General features: G+C 48.1%; 4 non-coding genes across 4 annotated transcripts; 3 read left to right on the top strand and 1 right to left on the bottom strand.

Annotated features, from left to right (window-relative positions):
* The first annotated feature begins 1575 nt into the window (after window positions 1-1575).
* Window positions 1576-1648, top strand: Trnar-ccg. Its single transcript has one exon. It is a non-coding gene; the product is annotated as a tRNA-Arg (tRNA).
* A 1554-nt stretch (window positions 1649-3202) lies between these two features.
* Window positions 3203-3275, top strand: Trnar-ccu. Its single transcript has one exon. It is a non-coding gene; the product is annotated as a tRNA-Arg (tRNA).
* A 1147-nt stretch (window positions 3276-4422) lies between these two features.
* Trnak-cuu lies at window positions 4423-4495 on the bottom strand. The gene has a single exon. It is a non-coding gene; the product is annotated as a tRNA-Lys (tRNA).
* A 797-nt stretch (window positions 4496-5292) lies between these two features.
* On the top strand, window positions 5293-5364 carry Trnap-ugg. Its single transcript has one exon. It is a non-coding gene; the product is annotated as a tRNA-Pro (tRNA).
* Window positions 5365-6819: the final 1455 nt, after the last annotated feature.

Here is a 6819-nt window from a genome sequence, read left to right as displayed (position 1 = left end):
CCTCCCCTCTCCTTCCCCTCCATCCCTCCCTCCCCCCTCTCTCTCCCTCTCTCTCTCTCCCCACCTTTCCTCTCTCTCCCCTTTACCCCTTCCCCACCCCTCTCAATACTTTTATTACTAGGAGGGATCTCTTGCCATCACATCACGAGGTGCTCAAACACAGGTCACATTGGTCAGACAAACTCAGCAGCAGTTGTTACATACACTAAAGTTCAGGAGGGGAGGACACCAGAAACCATGGGGGTGGTGTGCTGAGGGGAGAATGTACTGGGAAGTAAGAGGGGGGAGGGGTATAGGAAGGGAGGTGCCCCTGGGTTCCTACAGAATAGGGGCAGTTCATTTGTACAGTTTGGCGGGCTAACAGGGAGGCCCTAGTCAAGGCTGCTCTGGCTGATTATATGCTTATAAGGGTGTGGGGAGCCCTCCCTTTGGGTTGGGGATTTTTGGGGTCAGAGCAAGGAACTCATGTTAAACTGCTGGGTTAGTATGAAGCTCAAAGATGATTAGGTAGCACTTGAAATTTTAGGCTTACAGAACAACAGACACAAGAGTTGGTCGTTGTGGGGCGTGCCTGTAGCTGGGAGGTAGTGGCAGGATCCCAGAGTTTGAGACCAGCCTAGGATACATAGAGCATTTCAGAAAGCATCGACCTCTCCGCAAAGAGCCCGCCAGCAGACAGTGACGGCAGTGGGTGTGATGGACTGAGCCCCTCAGAGCCTAGCTGAGTGTCGCTCCTCAGGTCAACAGGCAGGTGTGTGAGCTGGACATCCTGGGACCAGACAGTGATGAGCTGCACAAAGCCTGCCTGGAGATCCACAGCTCGCTCAGGCGCCGGCTCTGTTTATAGGGCGAACAACCTCACCACTTCCCCTACATCCCCCTCGTCACACCCTGTCATCGATGCAGCAGTTTGGGCGTGGGAGCTCAGATATCGCCAATAAATATGTATTCACGATCGGTGTGCTCTGGGAAATACATGCTCTTTCTGAAATACGTGACATAACGGGGAAAGTACCTGGCAGTAGATAGGGGAACGACTGTGCTCCCGGGAATCAGAACCGGGTTGAATCGGGGTCTGTGCCTAGTGTCTGGGACTACGGAACCTAACAAGGCAGACCTGGATGTGCTGGAGGGGCTTAGGGAGAAAGAAGTCCTGGGAAGGATCAGCTCGGGAACCAGCTCGCCTCGCCGAGTCCCTGATGCGGGTGTTCTCAATCTCCACGTGGCGTGGGGCCACGGAGTTGCGGGAGAGGCGAGCCAGCACGGGTCTGGACACTGGAAGAGACCATTGTGGGTAGTGACGTGATAGGGCAAGGGCACGGGTTGTCCCTGATCCTGAGTTGAGGGCCAGTAAATGGAGGAGATCCGAAAGGCGAGCCTGTAGAATCCGGAAGGGCATCCGCTGGCTGACTGCCTAGAAGGATTCATGCGGATTCAAACGTGTGGAGGCTCCCCTGTAGCTGTTACGACGTAGATTAGATTAGTTCAATGGGCAGGAATTTTCTTTCGTTTAAGCATGCGCAGTAGGCGCTTGAATAAGCCTTATGGAGTGAGCTAAGGCCCGAGCCGGCGTAGGGCCGCGTGGCCTAATGGATAAGGCGTCTGATTCCGGATCAGAAGATTGGGGGTTCGAGTCCCTTCGTGGTCGCTGCGTGAATTTGTTTTTTTTTTTTTATTAATTAAAACCTACTTTAAAATTTCCCATCCTCAAGTTTGCTTTTTAAACTCGTCACCCTAGGGCCTTCAGGACTCCCCATACTGTCTGGTACCCCGGAAGGAAGGTCAGTATGTATGTATTAAGTAGGTGAAGGCCACGAGCGCTCGAATTAGTGCCAAGGAAAGGAACTGAATTGACGCTAGCTAGATTGAGTTGCTTAGGTGGTGGGTGGGATATGTCCCAAGGGAACGTCAAGGACACTTGATAAAAACAAACAAACAAACAAAAAACCCTCAGTAGGCTATCTGGTTGGTAACTTGTACAATATGGTGAATGCAATTAATGTCACTGAACTGAACACTTGAAAATAAAGCAGGAAATATGGTTTGTACGTCCACAGTTCTAAAATCTTGAAACAGAAAGAAAATTAGATTTCTTACAATGAGAGTGTGTCCAGGCACACCTGTAATGCCAGAATTTAGAAGGTGGAGGCAGGGAAATTAAAAGCCATTCTGGGCTACAAAAGATTGTCTCAACAACAATAACAACAACAACAACAACAACAACAACAACAACAACGTGTCTCCTTACAGGTCCAGTGTAAATGTCAATTTTTAAATAGCAAGAATATGTCCCAGATTGAGTTGACATTCCACCTGAGGGGGGGAAAATCTCTATTTAAGAAATTCGGTCTAAGTGGAACCGCCTTTCATCCCTGTAACTCCTAGGAGAACCACAGAAGGCGAGGGCGGGGAGCCAGCTCACGTGACACAGCCTTGTGCAGAGTAATTTTCTCTTTAATGTTACAGTAGTTTAATAAAGCTTGCAAATTTATTAGATCAGTTACACAAACACACACAGGCGAGCGCGCGAGATATAAAGGAGAGTCGAAAGGACACGAGGATAACGCAACTGCGCCAGAACCCACGAGCCTCGAGCCAAAAATCTCTCAGGTTCTTCTGACTGGGCTGTTTAGTTGTTGCTGTGTTTGTTTGTTTGTTTGTTTGTTTTTAATAATTTAATTTTTTGAAGGGGTAGGTATCAAGTAAAATATATAGGCCAGTTGTATACACTATAAAGAGGAAGTATGAAGAAGACCCGTCCCTATCAAGTAACATTCGGTTGAAGGGACGGTGGGAGAAAACTGGACAGAGACACGGCAGTTATTCTGGACCGGGAACCGACTCTGCAAAGCACGTACATTATTCTCTTACCGGCTCCTGTTTCCTGCATCCTATATCACAAATATGTTTTCCATACCGGTCGTCCGGGTTCAAAGGGCTCATTCAGTATTGGAATCTTGGATATCTTGCACCATAGAAAGACGCATACCTGTTCTGTAAACTAATTAGCAAAACAAAAGCAGTGATGCTCGTGTTTCAGTCGTCTCCTTACAAGTGCGTCCTCCTTTAGATCTTAAGGGTGCACAGAGTCCGGTGACGTTACAGCCTGTACCTTGGCTGAAGTGATACACACAGTTGATGGACACAAAAACGACCCAAAGACACAGACTGGTGGAAGATCCAGAGAGCTGTCTTCTCGTCAGCCCCGGTGGCCTAATGGATAAGGCATTGGCCTCCTAAGCCAGGGATTGTGGGTTCGAGTCCCACCCGGGGTAGTGAGGCTGTGTTTTAGGTCCCTTTAGATACCTGAAAAGTGAGAATGAAGGAGGGTTTTGCTTTCAAAAATTTATTTTGTTTTCAAATAAATTTCAACTTAACCATCATTCAAGGTAATGTTTTGTTTTCAAATAAATACGCTTTCACTTTACAAAATACTATATGATTTTATTTGAACGATGTTTAAGAACCACCAATTATTAGTTGATACTCAAACATAGTAATTGTTCAGATTGTAGACATACAATTTCATTGCAGTTCCTTTAAAAAAGAATATGGGCGTCTTGTTATGTAGACCAGGCTAGCCTCAAACTCAGAAATCCACCCTCCTCTGCCTCCCAAGTGCTGAGATTAAAGGCGTGCGCCACTACTGCCCAACTCTGCACCTCCTTTCTGAACACTAGGATTACAGATACCTTGACTCCAGGTTAGGTTATATGTATTTTCAAAAAAATCTTTATTTTTTTTATAAACATAATTATTTAGAGACTAACTTCCAAGGCAGCTGGTTAATTTTTAAATTATAGTTTGGGGCTCGGGAGTGGCAGAGTCAAAGGCATTGAATACTATTTTCTTAGCTTGAATACATATTTGAAATAGATAATAGTACTGTACTTCAAAAATACATAGAATGCATGACTTCATCTTCAGGTAAAATTTTCCTAAAATACAAGCCTTGATATATGGTAACATTGGACGTTTCTGACGTGTTGTGTGCCAGGGACCCTTCCTCATGAATGTTGTCTTTCACAGGAAGGCCTCCCCGGGGCTGCTGCTTTATCTTACACTGGGATTCTGCTACATGTAGGATAAAATTATGTTTTCTTTGTTTGTCTGTCTTAGCAAAAGCAGCCTTGTGGCTATATGATTGTGTGGAGGTCTTTGGGGTTTGACCTGATTTTCTAGAGATTCAGTCCATAGACAGGGTCCTGAATTTCCTATTATACCTGGAATTTTTATTTAAATTTGATGTATTTATGAAGTGTCAGATTAAATGTATAAAAATTAAATTATCTTAAGAAAAGGGGGTATAAAATGCTTTTAATGAACTAGACTTAATAATCCTATCATCTCCAGATCTCTGCCAATTTCTTTATCCTTTACCAGGTTCCAGTCTTTTGGCTACTTCTTTTAGGCAAAAGTACCCGCCCAACGTGGGGCTCGAACCCACGACCCTGAGATTAAGAGTCTCATGCTCTACCGACTGAGCTAGCCGGGCGGCGGTGGAGAGTCTGTTCCCCACGGGCTTCTTGGAGTTCTATATACTTCCGGGTTCTAGAACAGACTTGATTTGTCCTAGAGCAATGACCGTAGGTTTGCTCCTGCAACTTCCGATCAACTGCACGGCCAGGGCTTGTGTGGCCCCTTCCGTTCCCAGGAGCCACAGGGTTGTGGGCGAGGTGGTGTGGTCAGTGAGGATGTCAGCGAGACCCCCGACTAGGGCCTGATCGGCTCCAGAATCTAATCATGGGAGAGCATGCGTTTTCAAAGTCGCCGCAGGACACTGGATCCCTTGCCGAACGCTAAGCCGTGGGCTTCGGAAGAACCAGCCCGGAGTTGTGGCTCCTGGGTCTGGGTCTCTGAGCTGCGCGGGTCTTCTAGGCAGAGTCCGGGCCCGAGTGGGCTTGGCTGTGACTCTTCCCGGACGACTGAGCTTGCGGCGACTGGCGGGTCGGAAAGCTCTCATTCTCGAGGTCCTAGACTTGGGTTCTACTCGGGACAAAGTTTCTGAGCCGGCGTACACCATGAGACTATGTTGTTCACACAAGCTCACTGGCTTCCCTTTCCCGAAGGACGATGGTCCGTGGTCATTCTTATCGAATGCAGGGCCGTAGGGCTGGGGACCGGTCTGACCTGTCGAGCGTTTCGGAACTTTCTCTTCAGGCAAGTCGCTTTTCTTTGTTTCCTGAGACTCACAGGAAAATGAACTCGTGTAATCTTTTTCGGCCGGGCTAGGGGAACGTGTCACTCAGCTAGAGATACCCAAAGATCAGCTCTAAGTACCTCTGCCACGGTGGCTCGTTGGTCTAGGGGTATGATTCTCGCTTTGGGTGCGAGAGGTCCCGGGTTCAAATCCCGGACGAGCCCACTTTTAGTGCTCTCTTTTTTTTTTTTTCCTTCCTCTCAGTGTGTCTGGTCCGACGCAAACTTCTCTCTTCAGACTTCAGGATGTCTCGAGCTAGGCTTCACAGGAACCACAGCGGCCCTGGCTTTGAGCTTGTAGTTTTTCTTTGTGTGATGTTAGATCTTGAAGTTCAAATTCCGGCCAAGTAGGTGTGTTGAAACAGCTGGGGATGCTGCCCTCTGCGCTTTCCACATCGCTGGAAGGAGAGAGCGACAGCGGGATTGCGTGCACTCACCATTGGGGCCATCATGATAATGCTGGGCACCAGAATTTTACTAGATTTTATTATTTGATTATTCAGGTATGGCAAGGCCATTAGAGGAGATGACTGCCACTGAAAATACAACGCGTTGCTCACGGAAGAGGGACCATGGCGTCCCAAGTGATCACAACTGCATTTGCCTTATAAGCAAGAACCTAGCGGCATTGTGATTTTCATGGAAGGAAGAGATCCGGAGAGCTAACAGGCGTGTGTTTAGCTTGTTCTAATGATTTCAGGACACCCTAGTGCATGGGAACTGTCCATAGTCATCTCATGGTGAGATCTGGAGAAAAGATGTGGTTATGGTTGTGGGGGTGTGTGTTTGAAGCAATCATTCCAGAGACTCTAGAAACTGGCTAACCTGGGAGGGACAGTATTAGCTAGGCCCAAATAGCAAAGCATCAGAATGAAGGGAGAAAAGTCTCACTTGAGTCCTTAGAGTCGGCCAGGTCCCTCGAGATTACTGCCTCTTCGGGAGAGCTGAACATAGGCGGGGAGCTCCAAGCGAGGCACAGGGCGCCAACTACCCACAGCACAGGGCGCTGGGACTCCTTTCCTTTTTTTCCGACTTGCTATCTCCTAAACGCGGGCGGTTCTGCAGTTCCTATGCCCCAGGCCTGGCAGGGTCCAGGAGTAGCCAGGTTTCTTGCCTGGTGCCTTTGGCTGAGACCAGAACATTTTGAAGACTCCTATTTAAGCGGAAGCCATTGTGTTCCCAGCTGCAGGTGAGGTCACCTCTTTTGTTTCTGTCTTCAGGTCTGAGCTGACCTCCTCCCTCCAGTCAGCTGCCATCCGGTCCAGGTTGGCTCCAGAGCAGAGCTGGATTCCAGGAGCAGATCTGAGAGCCTACAATGCCCCAGGGTGGGCTTGGGAGTCCAAACCCTGCCCTTTCTTTAATCAAGTGACAGGAGATCTTCCTGGATGCTTCCCCAAGACAGTAGCTTGCTTCACTGGGGCGGACAAAGAACAGGATCCCCAGTAGGGACCTTTTAACCCTAGACTCATGGCTCCTTCTGCTTTTCACATTAGGGACAGAATCAAATCTTCCCTGACAAATGACACAAGAAATCCATGAAAAGGAAAGGGAGAGCACTCGGGAGGCAGAGGCAGGAGGATTTCTGAGTTTGAGGCCAGCCTGGTCTACAGAGTGAGTTCC

The sequence above is a fragment of the Mastomys coucha genome, unplaced genomic scaffold, assembly GCF_008632895.1.
Source record: "Mastomys coucha isolate ucsf_1 unplaced genomic scaffold, UCSF_Mcou_1 pScaffold5, whole genome shotgun sequence".
NCBI classification, from domain to species: domain Eukaryota; kingdom Metazoa; phylum Chordata; class Mammalia; order Rodentia; family Muridae; genus Mastomys; species Mastomys coucha.
Note: the sequence above shows the minus strand (reverse complement) of the source record. Positions and strands in the feature narration are given on the sequence as shown.